Source organism: Salmo trutta, chromosome 17, assembly GCF_901001165.1.
Source record: "Salmo trutta chromosome 17, fSalTru1.1, whole genome shotgun sequence".
Taxonomy (NCBI): Eukaryota; Metazoa; Chordata; class Actinopteri; order Salmoniformes; family Salmonidae; genus Salmo; species Salmo trutta.
In genome coordinates, this window is record NC_042973.1 from 54,435,604 (window position 1) to 54,458,358 (window position 22,755).

Sequence of the window (22,755 nt, forward strand, 5' to 3'; positions counted from 1 at the left end):
GGGGCACTGCAAATAGCCTGGGTAGCCTTTTGATTAGGTGTTCAGCAGTCTTACGGCTTGGGGTTAGAAGCTGTTAAGAAGCCTTTTAGACCTAGGCGCTCCGGTACTGCTTGCCGTGCTGTAGCAGAGAGAACAGTCTATGACTAGGGTGGCTGGAGTCTTTGACCATTTTTAGGGCCTTCCTATGACACCGCCTGGTATAGAGGTCCTGGATGGCAGGACTCTTGGCCCCAGTGATGTACTGGGCCGTACGCACTACCCTCTGTAGTGCCTTGCGGTCGGCGGCTGAGCACTTGCCATACCAGGCAATGACCCAACCAGCCAGGATGATCTCGATGATGCAGCTGTAGAACTTTTTGAGGATCTGAGGACCCATGACAAACCTTTTCAGTCTCCTGAGGGGGAATATACTTTGTCCTGCATTCTTCACAACTGTCTTAATGTGTTTGGACCATAATAGTTTGTTAATGATGTGGACACCAAGGAACTTGAAGCTCTCAACCTGCTCCACTACAGACCCTTTGATGAGAATGGGGGTGTGCTCGGTCCTCCTTTTCCTGTAGTCCACAATAATCTCCTTTGTATTGATCACCATGAGGGAGAGGTTGTTGTTCTGGCAACACACGGCCAGGTCTCTGACCTCCTCCCTATAGGCTGTCTCATCGTTGTCGGTGATCAGGCCTACCACTGTTGTGTCATCGGTAAATTTGATGATGGTGTTGGAGTTTTGCCTGGCCATGAAGTCATGAGTGAATAGGGAGAACAGGAGGGGACTGAGCACACACCCCTGCTGGGCCCCCATGTTGATCAACAGCGTGGCGGATGTGTTGTTACCTACCCTTACCACCAGGGTGCGGCCCGTCAGCAAGTCCAGGATCCAGTTGCAGAGGGAAGTGTTTAGTCCCAGGGTCCGTAGCTTAGTGATGAACTTTGAGGGCACTATGGTGTTGAACGCAGAGCTCTAGTCAATGAATAGCATTTTCACATAGGTGTTCCTTTTGTCCAGGTGGGAAAGGGCATTGTTGAGTGCAATAGAGATTGCATCATCTGTGGATCTGTTGGGGCAGTATGCAAATTGGAGTGGGTCTAGGGTTTCTGGGATAATGGTGTGGATATGAGCCATGACCAGCCTTTCAAAGCATTTCATGGCTACAGACGTGAGTGCAACAGGTCGGTAGTCAATTAGGCAGGTTCCCTTAGTGTTCTTGGTACAGGGACTATGGTGGTCTGCTTGAAACATGTTGGTATTATAAACTCAAGCTCGGAGTACACGTCCTGGTAATCCACCTGGCCCTGCGGCCTTGTGAATGTTGACCTGTTTAAAGGTCTTACTCACATCGGCTACGGAGAGCGTGATCACACAGTCGTCCGGAACAGCTAATGCTCTCATGCATGTTTCAGTGTTACTTGCCCCGAAGCGAGCATAGAATTTAGCTCATCTGGTAGGCTCGTGTCACTGGGCAGCTCACAGCTGTGCTTCCCTTTGTAATCTATAATAGTTTGCAAGCCCTGTTATATCCGACGAGCATCGGAGCCGGTGTAGTACGATTCAACCTTGGTCCTGTATTGACGCTTTGCCTGTTTGGTGGTTCATCGGAGGGCATAGCGGGAATTATTATAAACTTCCGGGTTAGAGTCTCGCTCCTTGAAAGCGGCAGCTCTATCCTTTAGCTCAGTGCGGATGTTGCCTGTAATCAATGGCTTCTGGTTAGGGTATGTACGTATGGTCACTGTGGGGACGACGTCATCGATGCACTTATTGATGAAGCCAGTGACTGATGTGGTGTTCTCTTCAATGCCATCGGAAGAATCCCGGAACATATTCCAGTCTGTGCTAGCAAAACAGACCTGAAGCTGAGCATCTGTTTCATCTGACCACTTTTTTTATTGACTGAGTCACAGGTGCTTCCTGCTTTAGTTTTTGCTTGTAAGCAGGAATCAGGAGGATAGAGGTATGGTCAGATTTTCCAAATGGAGAGCTTTGTACGCCTCTCTGTGTGTGGAGTTAAGGTGGTCTAGAGTTTTTTTCCCTCTGGTTGCACATTTAACATGCTGGTAGAAATTAGGTAAGACGGATTTAAGTTTCCTTGCATTAAAGTCCCCGGCCACTAGGAGTGCCACCTTTGGATGAGCGTTTCCTGTTTGCTTATGGCCGTATACAGCTTATTGAGTGCGGTCTTAGTGCCAGCATCAGTTTGTGGTGGTAAATAGACAGCTACGAAGAATATAGATGAATACTCTCTTGGTAAATAGTGTGGTCTACAGCTTATCATGAGATACGCCACGTAAGGCGAGCCAATCCTAGAGACTTCCTTAGATTTAGTGCACGAGCTTTTGATTACAAAGACAAATAGACGGCCACCCCTTGTCTTACCAGAGGCCGCTGTTCTATCCTGCCGAAAAAGCGTCAGCTGTATGTTATTCATGTCGTTGTTCCGCCACGACACGGTGAAACATAAGATACTACAGTTTTTAATGTCCCGTTGGTAGGGTATACGGGATCGTAGTTAGTCTATTTTATTATCCATTGATTTTACGTTGGCTAATGGGACCGATGGTTAAGGGAGATTACCCACTTGCCGTCGGATCCTTGCAAGGCACTCAGACCTTCGTCCCCGATATCTCCGTCTCTTTCTCCTGCGAATGACGGGGATGAGGGCCTTTTTTGGCGTCTTAAGTAAATCCTTTGCGACTCGTTAAAGAAAAAGTATTCCTTCAGTACGGGTTGAGTAATTACTGTCCTGATATCTAGAAGCTATTTTTGGTCATAAGAGATTATGTACAAAATAAGTTTCAAATCATTTGAAAAAAACACCCAATAGCATTGTTTAGGGGACCGTGAAACGGCAGCCATCTCCTGTTTTCTCAATGATATTCAAATCAATGTGCTCTTGTAACAGCTGCTTTTATTGCTCAATCTAATTCATGCGGCTAAAAAAAAAGAATCCATAGGTTAATGGACACATGTTCAAACTTGCACACCTCTGATATACTTAAGAGGGGCAATCTGTAGTTGCTACATCCATTTTTGGACTTATACACATTCATTCTTGAAGAATATAACTTATAAATGCCTCATTTAAAAAATGTAAAAATATTTCACCTTTATTTAACCAGGTAGGCTAGTTGAAAACAAGTTCTCATGTACAACTGCGACCTGGTCAAGATAAAGCAAAGCAGTGCAACACAAACAACAATACAGAGTTACACTTGGAATAAACAAACATACAGTCAATAATACAAAACAAAAAGTCTATATACAGTGTGTGCAAATGAGGTAGGATAATGGAGGTAAGGCAATAAAAAGGCCATAGTGATGAAATATTTACAATATAGCAATTAAACACGGGAGTGATAGATGTGCAGAAGATAAGTGTGCAAGTAGAGATACTGGTGTGCAAAGGAGCAAAATAAAAAAAAAAAATAACAGTATGGGGATGAGGTAGTTGGATGGGCTATTTACAGATGGGCTATGTACAGGTGCAGTGATCTGTGAGCTTAGTTCAATTGTCACACTCCATGAGATCCCAAAATATAAGCTTGTTTTTCTCCAATGTTTGTGAACATTGTAAATGTAAACAAACACTGTATAGCCTCATAACATGGTTAAAACAATCATATTGATATAATGGATGGTCAGTACTTGCATCCATAGCTCTGTCTATTAATCTGAGAGTGGTTACATTTCTCCAGGCCCATTCCTCAGCTTTTTACCAAAACAGAGGAGGGAAGACCGTTTTGTTATGGTTTCATCTCTGAATTTGCCCTTTAAATAGCTGCATATTGTCAAGATATCAAAGTGTCACCGACAAAAAGGTAAGCAATAGGCCTAAAGCAAATGCAGCATATGGCATTCATTTTCCACATGTAAATAGCACTTTTCAGTAGTGCTCAAAGCATGCCATTCCATGAGCACAGCATTTATTTTTCAACTCAAATCAATGAGCCCAATCAGTCCTCCATGACAACAAAATCATAAACAAGAGAGTAGGGCTGGCTCATAAGTCCTTAGTTTTGGGGTCATGTTCAGGTAAAACAATTTGTCTAATCTATACTTCCATCTTTCCAAGTCCTATTCTTGAAGATCAAAGGGTATAACATTTATTGGAATGACTGGAATTCTGATACACTTTGGTTTTTAATGTAAAGATAATTTAATCTTATTATATGTAGTAGAAAGCGATGGGATAGAAGAAGCCTATATAACCAATCCATAAAGTAAAATTTAACATCCATATATGGCCAGCTATGTAAACTTTAACATTGATTTATCCTGCAATAGATGTCGTTCAATTGGTAACATACATTTTTGTCTTCTTCTAATGCCTCTTAAAGGGAAAGTAATCTGAAAGTAAGGGAATGTAATCAGATTATGGTACTGAGTTTGGGTAATCCAAAAGTTACATTACTGATTACAATTTGGGACAGGTAACTAATACCTGTAACGGATTACAATTAGAAAGTAACCTGCCCAACCCTGCCAATCAATTGAATTTACCACAGGTGGACTCCAATCAAGTTGTAGAAACATCAAGCATGATCAATGGAAACAGGGTGCTCCTGAGCTCAATTTCGAGTCTCATAGCAAAGGGGCTGAATACTTATGTAAATAAGGTATTTCTGTTATTTCTTTTTTAATACATTTGCAGCATTTCTAGAAACCTTTTTTTGATTTGTCATTATGGGGTATTGTCTGTAGATTGATGAGATGTTTTATTTATTTAACCCATTTTAGAATAAGGCTGTAAAGTAACCAAATGTGTAAAAAGGGAAGGGGTCTGAATACTGTCCGAATGCACTGTATATATACACTGAGTATACAAAACATTATGACCACCTGATCGCTCCATGAAAGACTGATCAGGTGAATCCAGGTAAACGCTATTATCCCATATTGAAGTCACTTGTTAAATTAACTTCAATCCGTGTAGATGAAGGGGAGGAGACAGGTTAAATAAGGATTTTTAAGCCTTCAGACAATTGAGACATGAATTATGTATGTGTGCCATTCAGAGGGTGAATAGGCAAGACAAAAGATTTAAGTGCCTTTGAACGGCGCATGGTAGTAAATGCCATGCACATCGGTTTGTCTAAAGAACTGCAACGCTACTGGGTTTTTCACGCTCAACAGTTTCCCGTGTGCATCAAGAATGGTCCACCACCCAAAGGACTTCCAGCCAACATTGGAGTCATCATGGGCCAGCATCCCTGTGGAACGCTTGACACCTTGTAGAGTTTATGCCCTGACAAATTGAGGCTGTCCTGAGGGCAAAAAGAGGGGTGCAACTCAATATTAGGAATGTTTTCTTAATGTTTTGTACACTCAGTGTATATATGTTGTCTTGTCACATACACAGGATAGTGAAATGTGTTGCTTTACAGGGTCAGCCATAGTAGTATGGCTCCCCTGGAGCAAATTAGGGTTAAGTGCCTTGCTCAAGGGCACAGACTGATTTTTCACCGTGTCGGCTTGGGAATTCGAACCAGCGACCTTTCGGTAACCAGTGTTCAAAAACTGGGTCTCCATTGATGGTTGTGGGTCTTCCAGCAAGACAACGACCCCAAACACACATCAAAAGCACCCAGGAATGGTTCAATAAGAGATGCTGGACCGTTCTGGAGTGGCCAGTGAAGAGCACAGATCTGAATTACATCCAAAATCTATAGGGACTGCTGAAAACATCAGTTGGAGGGTACCCCTCAGTTTGCTGCTGAAAAGTGGAAAAAATGGCAGTAGAAAGTTGCAGCAAACTCATTGATGGCTACAAGAAGAGTTTGTCTGCAGTTATCTTGGCCAAAGGATGTGCAACGAAGTACTAGTTCTGGAGTGCCAATTGTTTTGTCAATAACGTTTGTCAACTTAAGTTTTAGAAGCAATATGGAATCATCCTTCTTGGTCAAATAGCCCTTACACAGCCTGGAGGTGTGTTGGGTCATTGTCCTGTTAAAAAATTGATGGAATGGCATATCACTGCAGAATGCTGAGGTAGCCATACTGGTTAAGTGTGCCTTGAATTCTGAATAAAATACTGACAATGTCACCAGCACAGCTGGAACCAAAAATCTCAAATTTGGACTCAACAGACCAAAGGACAGATTTCCATCGGACTTTTTTTTTTTTTTTTTTTTTTCCTGTTCAAATATTTTTTATTGAACACATACACAAGAATGGTGTATAGGTATAAAAGACAAGTTTACAGTTCTTATCTAAACATAAGAGAACAGACATTAACCAAAAGACCCAGAGTTCTGGGCACAAAACAAATATTACAAAACAAGACATACAAAACAAGGACAGGTAGGAAGAAAAAAAGGGAAAAAAAGGGTCTATGTAGCCCTCCCACTTATACCCCACTTTATCCCCCCTTATTCCACCCTATTCCCCTCCCAACTGCTCGGGTGGCGGGGCCAGCACACGCTGCCCAAAGGTAGATTACCGTATGACAATTGAGAGTGCGTTAAGTGCAAATTCATAGCGCCGCCTGGTCCAAGTAAGAGAGGAAAGGCTGCCAGATTTGATCAAATGTTGATAATTTATTGTTCAAAATATATCTAATTCTTTCTAAGTGTACAGTGTTTGCCAATTCGCTGAGCCATAATTTGGTAGAGGGCGCTTCCCTCTTTTTCCAAAACAACAAGATTAATATTTTTGCCGAAATGAGACTGTAAGAGATGAGTTGTTTTTGGGAGTTGGTTAATCCGTTTAGGGAATCGGACACTCCCAGGATTATCAGAAGTGGGTCTGGGTCTATTGAAGTCTCCAGAACTTCAGAGAGGACCCCAAAAATTCCACACCAATACCCATACAAGTTAGAGCATAGGGCAAAGCAGTGGAGAAGTGTACCCTGCTCAGCCTGACATTTATCACACATAGGGGATGTACCAGGAAATATCCTATGCAGTTTGGTTTTGGAGTAGTGTAATCTGTGTAATACCTTGAATTGTATGAGACGATGTCTGGAGTTAATGGAGCAGGTGTGGATATACACCAAGCTATCTTCCCAGTCTGCCACCGAAATGTCAGTCCCTAGTTCTTCCTCCCATTTTGCCTTAATGGCATCAGTAGAGGGTGCGCTAACAGATTGAAAGGCATCATATATACGAGGGGGGAAATTCTCTTTAAATAGTAAGGAGTATTGTTTGGTAACTACAATTCCAAGGTAGGTAAATGTATCTGAAGATAGCTTAACTGGAAGATGTTCTAGCCAGGAGGTGTTTTGCAACCGAATGGGCATTAATTCACTCTTGTTCCAATTTATTCTGTATCCCGAGAAGGTACCAAACAAATTAATCACCCCCAGAATAGCTGGAATACTATCTTGGGGTTCTGTTACATAGAGGAGAATGTCATCTGCGTATAGGGAAATCTTATTTAGAGTATGTTTAGTATTATAGCCGTGTATTGCTGCATGAGATCTGATTGCTTGAGCGAGAGGTTCAATAATTAGGGCGAAGAGCATAGGCGACAGCGCACAACCCTGCCTTGTCCCTCTGTGAAGGTTAAATCGGGGCGACAATGATTGGTTAGTGAGTATTCTCGCACAGGGGTTCCTATATAAAAGCTGGATCCACTTTATGAACCCATCTCCAATATTAAATTTCTGTAGGACCTTGAATAGATAGGGCCACTCAACTTGGTCAAAGGCCTTTTCAGCATCAAGAGATATAACGGCTAGGTCCACGTTAGGTAACCTCTGAGAATACATAATGTTGAATAGGCGCCTGAGATTGAAGAATGAGTTTCTGTTAGGGATAAAGCCGGTCTGGTCTGAATGGGCCAATTTGCCAATTAAAGTGCTCAGCCTGTTAGCCAAAGTTTTTGCTAAAATCTTTTGGTCTGTATTAAAACCTGTTGAGGCCAGGGGGCAGGATCTTATCCCGGTATTGGGATTCATTGTCATGTGACCATGGCGGGGAATTCAAAACTGCAAGAGTAATCATTTCAAATAATCAAATAATCAACTATTTTCCTCCATTTGAAAGATATATCTCCTAAATCTAACCACGCTGTCCGATTTTCAGAGGCTTTACGGAGAATGCATAAAGTTAGGTTATGTGAGGAGAGTACATTGACAATAGCTGCGTGTAATGTTTAGCCAATTCAAAGAAGGGCATCAACAGACAGAAAACTAGCTAGAATTATGCACTTACCTTTGACAATCTGCATCAGATGACACTCATAGGACATTATGTTAGACAATACATGCATTTTTAGTTCCATCAAGTTCATATTTATATGCAAAAACAGCATTTACAGTCGCGGTGAAATTCAGAATTTTTTTCGGCTCGAATGCTCCCAGTGAATCCAGCATTACAAATCACGGAATTACTATTCGAAAACATTGGTAAATTATAATATTGTCATTCAAAGAATAATATATTATCATCTCGTAATTGCTACCGAATGGCCAGATCTCAAAATAACTTTACTGGGAAATCACATTTTGCTATAAACTGGGTACTATGCTAACAACATAAGCTAAGCTATAAGCTAAGCTAAGCTAAACCGTTAGCATTAGCATAATCTAATATCGATAATAACATTCTAAATATCCCCTTACCTTTGAATATCTCCATCAGAAGGCGCTGCCAGCGATCCCAGGTCCAGAACAAATGTGGTTTCTTTTGACAAAGTTCATAATTTATGTCCAAATAGTTAGCGTTCAGTAGGCTCCCACAAAATGAGGTGGGCAGTGTAAAGTCACTCCGAAAAGCTAAAAAAAACCTAGTAAATAATCTATTTATGTTTGTTCAAACATGTCAAACGTTGTTTAGCATTAATCTTTTGGTCCATTTTTAACGTGAAACATCAGTAAACATCAGTAATATTTTCACACAACCTATCAAGTGTCTAGAATAAACGATTATGACAAAGACACTTCTCAGATTCATGCGCAGGCGCAAAAAATGAAGTGATGACGTGTCAACTTGTAAGCTTTCTAATTCGGTCTGTATTCATGACAGATGCTTCCAACAACTTTCTAAAGATCGTTGACATCTAGTGGAAGCAGTAGGAGTTGCGAACTGAATCCTTTCTCACTGTGGTATCTGTAAAACAATGACACTAAATAGTACAGTCACAAAATTCTCATTTTTTTAAATCTATTTTTCACAGGTTTTTGCCTGCAATATGAGTTTTGTTATACTTACAGACACCATTCAAACTGTTTTAGAAAATTCAGAGTGTTTTCTATCCGAATGTGTTAATAATATGCATATCCTAGCTTCTGAGTTGGTGTAGGAGGCAGTTAAAAATGGGCACATATTTTTTTCAAAATTCTCAATACTGCCCCCGTGGCCCGTAGAGGTTAAGGAGGGATATTGGTCTGTATGACCCTACCTCTTCCGGATCCTTACCCTTCTTATTTATAACTGTAATAAACGCCTCATCCAAAGTGGATGGGAGCACTCCATCCTCGTTGGCCTGAACCAACATTTTGTGTAGGTAGGGAGAGAGCATGTTGCTGAATGTTTTGTAGAATTCACTCGGGTATCCATCTGGGCCCGGGGTCTTGCCACTCTTTAGAGATTTTATTGTTTCTGTAATTTCTTCAAGAGATATTTCCTTATTCAGGAAGTTAGAGTCTTCCTGGTTCTGGGCAGGAAGATTACAGTTCTCCAAAAAGTTTTGCATAATTAAGGGGTTAGGGTCCGCTTTAGATGTATATAAAGTCTTATAAAACTGACGGAATCTGTCATTTATGTCTTTGGGGGAAGAGAGTAATTCCACAGATGCAGATTTAACTTTGTGAATCATACGGTCACTCACATTCTTACGAAGTTGTCTGGCGAGTTGTTTGTGTGGTTTGTCACCAAACTCAAAATATTTTTGCTTGGCATAGAGAAAAGATTTAGCAATTTTAGCAGAGAGGATTTTTTATGTTTCTCCCTAGATGGGTGTCTAGCATTCTACCTATCCAGTAAGTGAATTTGTCTCTCCAGTTCTACCAATTCTCTTCTGTTTTGCCTACTCCTGGCAGTCTGAAAGGAGATGATACAGCCTCTCAAATAAGCCTTCAGTGTTTCCCACAATAATGCTGGGGAAGTCTCTGTGTTGTCGTTGGTATCAAAGAAAAATGTAATTTGATCTTTAAGATGTTCACAGAATGTTGGTTCGGACTTCTTATTGGTGTCATTTAGTAGTGGTTTCCTTGCAGCAATTCGACCATGAAGGCCTGATTCACACAGTCTCCTCTGAACAGTTGATGTTGAGATGTGTCTTACTTTAACTCTGAAGCATTTATTTGGGCTGCAATCTGAGGTGCAGTTAACTCTAATGAACTTATCCTCTGCAGCAGAGGTAACTCTGGGTCTTCCTTTCTTGTGGCGGTCCTCATGAGAGCCAGTTTCGTCAGAGCGCTTGATGGTTTTTGCGACTGCACTGGAAGAAACTTTCAAAGTTCTTGAAAATTTCCGGATTAACTGACCTTCATGTCTTAAAGTAATGATGGACTTTAGTTTGTCTTAGCTTATTTGAGCTGTTCTTGCCATAATATGAACTTTGTCTTTCACCAAATAGGGCTATCTTCTGTATACCAACCCTACCTTGTCACAACACAAATGACTGGCTCAAACGCATTAAGGATGAAAGAAATTCCACAAATTAACTTTAACAAAGCACACCTGTTTAATTGAAATGCATTCCAGGTGACTACCTCATGAAGCTGGTTGAGAGAATGCCAAAAGTGGGCAAAGCTGTCATCAAGGCAAAGGGTGGCTACTTTGAAGAATCTCAAATAAAAAATATATTTTGATTTGTTTAAGACTTTTTTGGTTACTACATGATTCCATGTGTTATTTCATAGTTTATTTAAATTTTTTGTTTTTGGGGGGGCTGGTGGATCAGTTTAATATTGCTTCCATCAATGTAATTGTCTGCATCATTTCCAATCACCCATTTATTTTTTGGGTAAAGATATATCCATACACGCATGCATACATATACACATATATACATACACATACCTATATAGACATACATACTTTTTAAAAGAATATACATTTATTATTATTCCCCGCAAACCCTACCACCGATCGCCCGATTGGAGTAAACTAATAAACACTTCGGCTTTTACCTTCAATTTATTCATCTTATACACATTTTACAGACAGTCTATTTTACAATGGTTATTTTTTGTTTGTTTTTTGCCTTTCCTCTATTTCTGATGTCCATCCAGTTTGATTTCTATTTGTAACTGTGCTATATCACAAAAGTTCTGAACCTACTGTATATACATTATACAGACCCCGTATGTTTTACGTTGTTTATCTTGTTATTAGTCCCACCCTTCAGCTCCATTCAACCCCTCCCATCTATCCATCAACATCATCCATTTCGGATTTCTATTTGCCATATATTTTTCAACTGTGCTGTGATGCTTCACAAAACAATTGAACCTTTCTATTCTCATAGCTTCTATAGATTGTATATTAAAAATAAACATTTTTGCTAAAATAATTATTATATTATTGATTGATTGACTATGGCTTTTCAAATCACCCAGTATTGCTATCTGCAGCGTTAGTTCTAGGCAAATGTTGCAATTCTTCAGCCATTCCTGGACCTGTGACCAAAACCGAGCTACATATGGACAATACCAAAATAAATGATCTAATAACTCTGCCTCCTCACAGCAGAATCTGCAGAGCTGGGAAGATTGTATCCCCCATATATATAACATTCTATTAGTTGCAAGAATTTTGTATAGTAATTTAAATTGAAAAATTCTAAGTTTTGAATCCGGCGTTGTTTTGCTTATCAATTCATAAACCATGTGCCATGGAATGGGCACATCGAAAATCTCTTCGCAACTATTTTGCAATTTATATGGCACAGCTATCAGTTTTTTGGTCCTTAAATGAAATTGGTATATGTTTTTATTTATCACACTTTTCTTTAACCATTTATGTTCTTTAATACAGGGCCGACATACAAGTTCCTTACTTTTTTCCCCTTCTACTTGCCTCTTCCATTTTTGTGGTAATGCTGCAATTAATTGGTTGTAATTTTGGGTAGAGCAGACATTTCCATGTCGGTGTTAGCTGCATGTGTGACATCACTCCACCAGTCCTATTTATAATATCATTCACTAAAATTATACCTTTTTCAAACATTTCTTCGAAAAATATTTTTTTTAATCAATTACTATATTTGAATTTAACCACAATATTTGTTGTATTATTTGTTCTGTCTTTTCAGGTGGATGAAACTGAAATTGCAACCAACTTTCTAAGGCTTGTTTAAAAAAGAAAGATATTTTGGAGATTATTTCCTTTTCAAACAACCGAAAGTGGGCAGGTGTAATCTGAATAAAGGGAAAAAGGCCCTTCTTGAACATAGGATGAGACATTTGTACCAATTTACTAGAAAAACAGTTTGGATTTAAATATAACTTTGGTATGACTGATGCCTTTAGTGAGAGGTCTAATGCTTTAATATTTAATCATTTCTGCCCTCCGAATTCATATTCGTTATATAAATAGGCCCTTTTAATTTTATCTGGCTTGCTGTTCCAAATAAAATTAAATGTTTTGCTCATATAATTTATAATGCCTGGAGTTGCTCGTCCCTGTCTGTGTGCTGTCTGATTTGTATAAGGCGCTGGTCCGTGACATTGAGGTAGTCAGCCTGGTTGATGTGTTCAACATCCACTTGCTCTGTTTGTAAGCTGCACACTGCGTGTCGTTCTTGCATGGAGCGTGTGTGAGTGCCTGATGCAGTAGCCCTGCTGAGCGTGTCACTCACATACATCTCTGGCCCTGGCTTATACACCACCTTGAGGTTGTAGTTTTGTAGGGCAGGTAGCATGCTCTGCAGTCGTTTCGGGGCATTCAGGAGAGGCTTGCTGAATATAGCAATAAGGGGCTTGTGATCTGTCTCTGCGGTAATATTGTCGCGCCCGTACAGATAGTGGTGGAAGCGTTGGCATGCAAACACAATGCTGAGGCACTCCTTCTCTATCTGGGCATAGTTCTGCTCTGTTGGGGTGAGTGCCCTAGAGGCGAATGCCACAGGCTGGCCCTCCTGCATGAGGCAACAGCCAAGTCCATACTGGCTTGAGTCACTCTGAATCGTGACAGGTTTTGACACATCGTAGTATCGCAGTACAGGTGTCTGGGTGACCAGTTGTTTTATTTCCCTCACCACTGCGTCATGTTTTGGGAGCCAATGCCAGATGGTGTCCTTGTCCATGAGCCTCCTTAGTGGCTCACACACTTCAGAGAGCCGCGGTAGGAACTTGGCCAGGTAGGTGACGAATCCGACGAAGCGCTGCACTGCCTTCACGTCAGATGGGTGGGGCATTTCCAAGACAGCCTTCACTTTTTCAGGATCCGCCTTCAATCCAGTGGAGGACAAGATGTGCCCATGAAAGCGGACCTCTGGCACTTTAAACTGAAGCTTTTTTTTGCTTAGCCTTAGCTTGACCTGTCTGCATCTGACCATCAGGGCCAGCAGCTTGGCGTCATGGTCACATTCTGCCTCCTCATCACTGTCCCCACAGCCCACTACGAGGATGTCATCTGCTATGGGTTCCACGCCACTGAGTCCCATCAACAGCTCATGCTGTTTCCGCTGATACACCTCTGGAGCCACGGAGACACCAAACGGGAGCTTCAACCACCTCTTTCTGCCCCAGGGTGTCCAAAAGGTGGTCATGTAGCTGCTGGGCTCGTCGAGCTTGCACTGCAGGAAGGCATCTCTGGCGTCCACGAGCGTGAAGACTCTGGCCTTTGGGAGCTTGTAAAGAACATCCTCCAACGTGGGCATAATGTAATGTGAGCGTCTCAGAGCCCAGTTGAGGTGTTTAGGATCAATGCATATCCGTAGCTTGTCTGGTTTCTTGACAATGACCATTTTACTTATCCAGTCTGTAGGCTCGGTGACGGATATCATGTGGCCATCTGCTTCGTATTTGTCAAGCTGAGCCTTTGTAGCTGCTTTCAAGGCCACTGGTACATTGCGGGGTGCACACTGGACAGGCTGGATTGTTGCGTCCAACTCAAAGTGGACTTCGCCGGGAACTGACTCGACCGGTGCATTGAAGACATCATGGTACTTGCTCAGGAGTGTCTCCTTGCTCAGGGGCCCAGCCTGGACATTGTCTATAATGTTAAGATCAGCTGGGATGGTGAAGTTAATAAGTCCAAGGCGCTCGCATGTAGAACCTGACAGTAATGGCTGTTGACTAGCCTCAACTATTTCAAACTCAAGGGTGTGTTTCTGGCCACGTAAAACACACTCTGTCACAAACAGGCCTAAAGAGGTCATGAACTGTCCTGAATACAGTTTCAGCTTGGTGCTACTCTGTGTGAGTTTGTCTCTGGGCGCGAGCCTCCTTTTGTCTCTAAGGCTCATAACGTTACATGTGGCCCCTGAATCTAGCTGGCATTGCTGTGGTTTATTATTAAGTAGCAGAGTGACAAACCACATTTGTCCTTTTGCCCTCACTGCCCCTATGCACTCGCTAGCATATACATCCTCTGTGCTGTTGTTCCCTTCATCTGTGTTTGTTTCAATGGAGTGCACTTTACCCTCCTTTCTCTTGCTTTTCATGCAGACCCTTGCGAAGTGATTAGCTGTACCACAGGATTTGCATATTTTTCCATAGGCTGGGCAGTATTCTTTTCCTCGTCCATGAGAAATGCCACAATATCTGCACGTATTGGGGTTGTCTGCTGCAGAGTTGGCTGTAGTATTAGCATTAGCTGTGGCAAAGGGGAATTTCCTTACTGGCTGCCTGAATGTTGTCCATATGTTGTCTTTCTAGTTCCATGGACCTTATCCGTATATCAGTAAGCTCTGCTGCACGGCATGTCTCCACCGCCAAGACCAGCGTCAGGTCACGTTCTCTCAGCAAACGTCTGCGGGTGCCCTCATCAGTTATGCCAAGCACTAGCTTATCTCTGATCAGTTCATCTCTTAAAGCACCATAGTCACATGTAGCTGCCTTTTCCCTTAGCCTAGTGACAAAGCTGTCAATGGACTCCCCGTCCTCCTGTTTGCAACAACCGAAAACATAACGCTCGTAGATAACGTTCTTTGCTGGCTTGAAGTAATGTTCAAGAGCATCAAGAATAGCTATAGCGTTACCTTGCTGAGCTGCTGTTAGGTTCAGGTTGTGTTTGTATACGTGTCGGCATTCTGTTCCCATTATAGTCCTCAAAGTGGCAGCCACTACCTCATCGTCCTTTTCCTGAAGTCCCGTTGCTAGTGCATAGTCCTCCCATTCACCTCTAAACGTATCCCAGTTTGTGCTCCAGTCTCCGCTAAGCTTCATAACGGCGGGAGGGGGAATGTTCGCTGCCATGTCTAATCGGTGCTAACAACACTGAAGCTAACTAGCAAACTCACTCTAGCTAAGGACAATTCCGGCGTCAGGCGAAGTTTTACTCAAATAAGCATTTTTCAGGGTGTAAACCAGAACAGGTGGCTCTAATTTGTGGAAAGCATGGTTAGTTATCCGACTCTGACACCATGTTTGAATGTTAAATGACGAGACAGAGGCATGGATGCGAGTAACCAGTCTTGTTCAGTATATTGCAATACATCTGGGTATTTCAAGCACACCGGTAAAACACTGGAGTTGCAGTAATTAACATTTACCAACAGATGGCATCACTGTGCCATCTTACACCCATAACAGCGGCCCGCCTGTCCGGATCCGCCAGGGCGGCCCGCCGGTCCGGAGCCGCCAGGGCGCCCCGCCGGTCCGGATCCGCCAGGGCGCCCCGCCGGTCCGGATCCGCCAGGGCGCCCCGCCGGTCCGGATCCGCCAGGGCGCCCCGCCGGTCCGGATCCGCCAGAGCGGCCCGCCGGTCCGACGCTTGCGTCCCACCTACTCAACAGCCAGTGGAATCCCGTGGCGCATTATTCAAATACCTTAGAAATGCACGCTATTACTTCAATTTCTCAAACATATGACTCTTTTACACCATTTTAAAGACAAGACTCTCGTTAATCTAACCACACTGTCCGATTTCAAAAAAGGCTTTACAACGAAAGCAAAACATTAGATTGTCAGCAGAGCACCCAGCCAGAAATAATCAGACACCCATTTTTCAAGCTAGCATATAATGTCACAAAAACCAAAACCACAGCTAAATGCAGCACTAACCTTTGATGATCTTCATCAGATGACACTCCTAGGACATTATGTTATACAATACATGCATGTTTTGTTCAATGAAGTTCATATTTATATCAAAAACCAGCTTTTTACATTAGCATGTGACTAGCATGTGACTAGCATTCCCACCGAACACTTCCGGTGAATTTACTAAATTACTCATGATAAATGTTCACAAAAAACATAATTATTTTAAGAATTATAGATACAGAACTCCTTTATGCAATCGCTATGTCCGATTTTAAAATAGCTTTTCGGTGAAAGCACATTTTGCAATATTCTGAGTAGATAGCCCGGCCATCACAGGCTAGCTATTTTGACACCCACCAAGTGTGGTACTCACCAAACTCCGATTTACTATTAGAAAAGTTTGATTACCTTTGCTGTTCTTCGTCAGAATGCACTCCCAGGACTTCTACTTCAATAACAAATGTTGGTTTGGTTCCAAATAATCCATAGTTATATCCAAATAGCGGCGTTTTGTTCGTGCGTTCAAGACACTATCTGAAGGGTAAAGGGTGACGCGCCCGACGCGTTTCGTGACGAAAAATGTCAAAATATTCCATTACCGTACTTCGAAGCATGTCAAACGCTGTTTAAAATCAATTGTTATGCTATTTTTCTCGTAAAAAAGCGATAATATTCCGACCGGGAGTCGTTGCTTTCGTTCAAAGAGAGAGAAAGTAAACATGGTGTCGGCTCGTGCATGCGCCTCCAGTCTCATTGTCCTCAGATCGACCACTTACAAAATGCGCTACTGTTTTTCAGCCAGGGTCTGCAAAGCCACCATTCATCGTTCTGGCGCATTCTGAGAGCCTATGGGAGCATTAGAAAACGTCATGCCAGAGATCCCCTGTTTTGGTTAGAGATGATCAAGAAGGCCAATAAATAGTCAGAGAGAGCGCTTCCTGTTTGGAATCTTCTCAGGTTTTGGCCTGCCAAATGAGTTCTGTTATACTCACAGACACCATTCAAACAGTTTTAGAAACTTTAGGGGGTTTTCTATCCAAATCAAACAATTATATGCATATTCTCATTACTGGGCAGGATTAGTAACCAGATTAAATCGGGTACGTTTTTTATCCGGCCGTGCAAATACTGCCCCCTATCCCCAACAGGTTTTAATATGGATTATTTTGATCTAAATTGCTTTTGTTTTATAGATGAGTACTGATTTGCATGGCCTCTAAAGGCACACTTAAAAGTGTCCCATGCAATAAGGGGATCTGCTGTACCTATGTTAAGTCAGTTATAAATTCTTCTGTCCTAGTTCTAAACAATTTATCATCTAGTAGGCTTTGATTAAGTTTAAAATATCCTCGCCACGTGGAAATTCTGTAAGAGTAATATATATGCCAATTATGTGATGATCCGACAGCATTCTGTCCCCTATCAAGACTTTTTTAACTCTTGGTGGCAGAGAGAATGGCATAAGAAAGTAGTCAAGACGACTAGCTTGATTAAGCCTCCGCCATGTATATCTCACTAGGTCAGGGTATTTAAGTCTCCATATATCCACGACATTCATGATTTCCTTAAGTGCCTGAGGGTGATAGTTTGTAGTGTGATTTCCTTTCTGGTCCAGAGAGGTATATAACCTCTATGGGACCGGCGGGACGAATTCGTCCCACCTACGTAACAGCTAGTGTCATCCTGTGGCGCGATTTTTAAAACGTTTGAAATGCTATTACTTCAATTTCTCAAACATATGACTATTTTACAGCTATTTAAAGACAAGACTCTCGTTAATCTAACCACACTGTCCGATTTCAAAAAGGCTTTACAACGAAAGCAAAACATTAGATTATGTCAGCAGAGTACCCAGCCAGAAATAATCAGACACCCATTTTTCAAGCTAGCATATGTCACAAAAACCTAAACCACAGCTAAATGCAGCACTAACCTTTTATGATCTTCATCAGATGACACACCTAGGACATTATGTTATACAATACATGCATGTCTGTTCAATCAAGTTCATATTTATATCAAAAACCAGCTTTTTACATTAGCATGTGACGTTCAGAAAAAGCATACCCCCCGCAAACTTCCGGGGAATTTACTAACAATTTGCTAAATTACTCACGATAAACGTTCACAAAAAGCATAACAATTATTTTAAGAATTATAGATACATTACTCCTCTATGCACTCGATATGTCCGATTTTAAAATAGCTTTTCGGATGAAGCACATTTTGCAATATTCTAAGTACATAGCCCAGCCATCACGGGCTAGCTATTTAGACACCCGGCAAGTTTAGCCTTCATCAAAATCATATTTCCTATAAGAAAAATGGTCTTACCTTTCCTGTTCTTTGTCAGAATGCACTCCCAGGACTTCTACTTCCATAACAAATGTAGGTTTGGTCCCAAATAATCCATCGTTATATCCAAACAGCGGCGTTTTGTTCGTGCGTTCTAGACACTATCAGAATGCTAAATCACGGGCGCAGAACGTGACAAAAAAATTCTAAATATTCCATTACCGTACCTCGAAGCATGTCAATCGCTGTTTAAAATCAATTTTTATGCAATTTATCTCGTAACAAAGCGATAATATTCCGACCAGGAATCTGTGTTTCGGTAATTAGAGGGAAAAACAGAAAGGCGGGGGCGGCCAGTGCACGAGCATGAAGCCCTTTGTCCTCTGATAGACCACTTAGCAAAAGCGCTAGTGTGTTTCAGCCAGGGCTTTGAATTACGTCATTCAGGTTTTTCCCGGGCTCTGAGAGCCCATTGGAGCCGTAGGAAGTGTCACGTAACAGCAGAGATCCTTTGTAATGAATAGAGATGACAAAGAAGGGCAAGAAATGGTCAGACAGGGTACTTCCTGTACAGAATCTTCTCACGTTTTGGCCTGCCAAATGAGTTCTGTTATACTCACAGACACCATTCAAACAGTTTTAGAAACTTTGGAGTGTTTTCTATCCAAAGCTAATAATTATATGCATATTCTAGTTTCTGAGCAGGACTAATAATCAGATTAAATCGCCATTTAGAGCACACAGTAAATCAATTGCCAAATGCATTTCCATCGGCCTCACCTCGATTTGTATTATATATAGCTGTGGCTCATCCTCTATTGTACCTAACATCTTTTACTCCTTCGCAACAGTTGTGGGACACCCACACACACACTCATCCCTTTCCCCCACACAACCATAAGCTCACATTAGAAGGCCTGCAAGACTGTGCAAAAAAAATGGGCAGAAATTGAGAGATTTTATTAACCATCGTCACATCCTAGATGATGGAGGTCAAATGTACACCTCTTCCCTGAAACACCCACAATACGGTCACCCGTATTGACCATATTCCCAAGCATCTCCATGCAGTCAGACTTTGATTTTGTGCCACCAGGGTCACAATAATATACCCCCTCTCTGAATGTCCGAGTGTGACCCCCTCCCCATGGGTTACTGCAGCTAGTGTTGCCAGCACTGCCACTGCCTGGGTGGGGGCACCCCACCGGAATCCCCACTGGCTAGGTACAAGGCAGTCAAGGTTCTCATTAGCAGCTTTGAGAATTCTTTGTGTAGTATGCTCTCCCTTTAGGGGGCTTTGGCTTTGCAGGACCAACCCTGCCAAGCGGGCTCAGAATCTTGAGGGGGCAGTGCTGCTCTTGGTCTCTGACCGCATTTTGGCTGCATAGAGACCGCTTACAGCAGGCACATAAAACAGTTAGGGACTGCTCCTTAGTATCTGGGTCATTCAGGTGGGTGTCCAGGGTATAGGGTTGTTGACCGTACCATTAAATTAGGATCATAAATAAATAGATATAATTTATTTAGAAAATGTAGATCCCCATGATAGGACAATAAGTAAATTCAAATGTCTAATTTATTTTAAAACTGTTCCACCATGATAGGACAATAAATAAACAACACATAATTCATTATAAAAGTATATCCATCATCTGAGCAACATTGAAAGCCCTCTCATACCCCGGCTCACAGCAATACATTGGTTCTGGGATATGCAACCATTTCATTACTCACCCACTCAACTTTTCCAATCATAACAAATAAAATAAAAAGATAACACACCCACCATCCACACATACTGCGCCTTCTGTTTACTTAGTTTTTATCTTCACCATGTTGAATTAGTGCTTATGTGTTCCAAATAGTTACATGTGAAGATATATACAAAAGCTTCTTTTTTTTTTAATTGTATTGTTACAATCCGTAACCGGGCCAGAATTGTGTTTCATTATTTTCCTCATCTATGAGAACTTTATAATTTTTTTAAATAACCATGGAGTAGTCTTTGTGTCTCTGAACAACTGGTTATCAATATATAGTTTATCAACAACGAGAGCTACTCGTTTCCCCTTTAATCTATTTTCTTTGAAAATTGGATAGAGAACTTTACGCCGTTCTGTAATTTCCTTCGGAAACTGATCATTCATGCCAATTTTGGTTCCAGCAAGTCTTTTACCCAGGCTTTTAACCATTATTTTATCTTTAAATGAAGCAAATTTGGCACCAATTGGGCGTTCATACCATTGGCCTCTCTGTCCGAAGCGGTGTACACGTTCAAGTTGGATTTTGTCGATAGCTTCGCGTGGGATTTGAAGCGCTGTAATGAGGAACTCTCTAACTACAGATTCAGGAACTTCCCCTTCTTTCTCCTGGATACATGTAATTACCAGATTCTCTCTCATGGTTCTAGTTTGTATGTCCAGTAAGGCTTCTCTCAGAACGGTGTTTTCCTTTTTAATTTCATTCACTTCGGTTTCAATCTTGTTGACTGTCCCTCTTAGCTTGTGTGTTTCCTTCTCCAATGTTGCAGCTTTTTCATCACTCATCTCCAGGCTTGCCTTCAACTCTTTTATATCCTTACTAATTCAAGTATACCCAGTTTGTCATTTATTGATTTTAACAGATCTGTTTAGACCTTTACCATTCCCGGTGGTGAAAATATTAAATTGTCTGTGTCTGTAGAAGAGTCACGTTTTCGTTTTGAAATCGGTTCCCCTGTCTTACTCTCCGTCATGTTTGGGTGTTGCTTGTTTTCGTAATATTTGTTGATAAATGTCTCAAGATTTGTTTTGTGTTATTATCCAGATTGAAGGTTATTACCCACCAGATTGTGAAGTGCTAATATTTTAGTCTAACTTACAGATATTGAATATTAGGTTTTTATCTTGAGGTGCTCTACATAACTTTGTTCTGTCCGCCATCTTCCAGTCTGCCACCTTTTTCCTATAGTTTTGATGTCTTCGCTATTAATCTACAATGTAGAAATTAGTAAAAATAAAGAAAAACCCTGGAATGAGTAGCTGTGTCCAAACTTTTGACTGGTACTGTATGCCTATACAGTTAAATTCTGAAGTTTACATACACTTAGGTTGGAGTCATTAAAACTCCTTTTCCAACCACTCCACAAATTTCTTGTTAACAAACTATAGTTTTGGCAAGTCAGTTAGGACATGTACTTTGTGCATAACAAGTCATTTTTACAACAATTGTTCACAGACAGATTATTTCAATTATCATTCACTGTATCACAACTCCAGTGGGTCAGAATTCCAGAGAATGATGTCATGGCTTTAGAAGCTTCTGATAGGCTTATTGACATCATAGGCTAACTGACAACCTTCAAACTCAGTGCCTCTTTGCTTGACATCATGGGAAAATCAAAAGAAATCAGCCAAGACCTCAGAAAAGAATTGTAGACCTCCACAAGTCTGGTTCATCCTTGGGAGCAATTTCCAAATGCCTGAAGGTACCACGTTCATCTGTACAAACAATAGTATGCAAGTATAAGGACCACACAGCCGTCATATTGCTCAGGAAGGAGACGCGTTCTGTCTCCTAGAGATGAACGTACTTTGGTACGAAAAGTGCAAATCAATCCCATAACAACAGCAAAGTACCTTGTGAAGATGCTGGAGGAAATAGCTACATCTATATCGTCATAACCTGAAAGTCCGCTCAGCAAGGAAGAAGCCACTGCTCCAAAACCACCATAAAAAAGCCAGACTACGGTTTGCAACTGCACATGGGGACAAAGATTGTACTTTTTGGAGAAATGTCCTCTGCTCTGATGAAACAAAAATAGAACTGTTTGGCCATAATGACCATCGTTATGTTTGGCGGAAAAAGGGGGACGCTTACAAGCCGAAGAAAACCATCCCAACTGTGAAGCACGGGGGTGGCAGCATCATGTTGTGGGGGTGCTTTGCTGCAGGAGGGACTGGTGCACTTCACAAAATAGATGGCACCATGAGGAAGGAAAGTTATGTGGATATATTGAAGCAACATCTCAAGACATCAGTCAATAAGTTAAAGCTTGGTCGCAATTGCGTCTTCCAAATGAAAAATGACCCTAACCATATTTCCAAAATTGTGGCAAAATGGCTTAAGGACAACAAAGTCAAGGTATTGGAGTGGCCATCACAAAGCCCTGACCTCCATCCTATATAACATGTGTTGGCAGATCTGAAAAAGCATGTGTGAGCAAAGAGGCCTACAAACCTGACTCAGTTACTTACACCAGCTCTGTCAGGAATAATGAGCCAAAATTCACCCAACTTATTGTGGGAAGTTTGTAGAAGGCTACCCAAAACGTTTGACCCAAGTTAAACAATTTAAAGGCAATGCTACCAAATACTAATTGAGT

At 41.5% G+C, this 22,755-nt stretch overlaps 1 protein-coding gene across 1 annotated transcript in view; it reads right to left on the reverse strand.

Annotated features, from left to right (window-relative positions):
* The window catches only part of LOC115152434 (tumor protein p53-inducible protein 11-like), a 145,470-nt gene that overhangs the window by 22,046 nt on the left and 100,669 nt on the right, over positions 1–22,755 (reverse strand). The gene's annotated exons all lie outside the window — the stretch shown is intronic.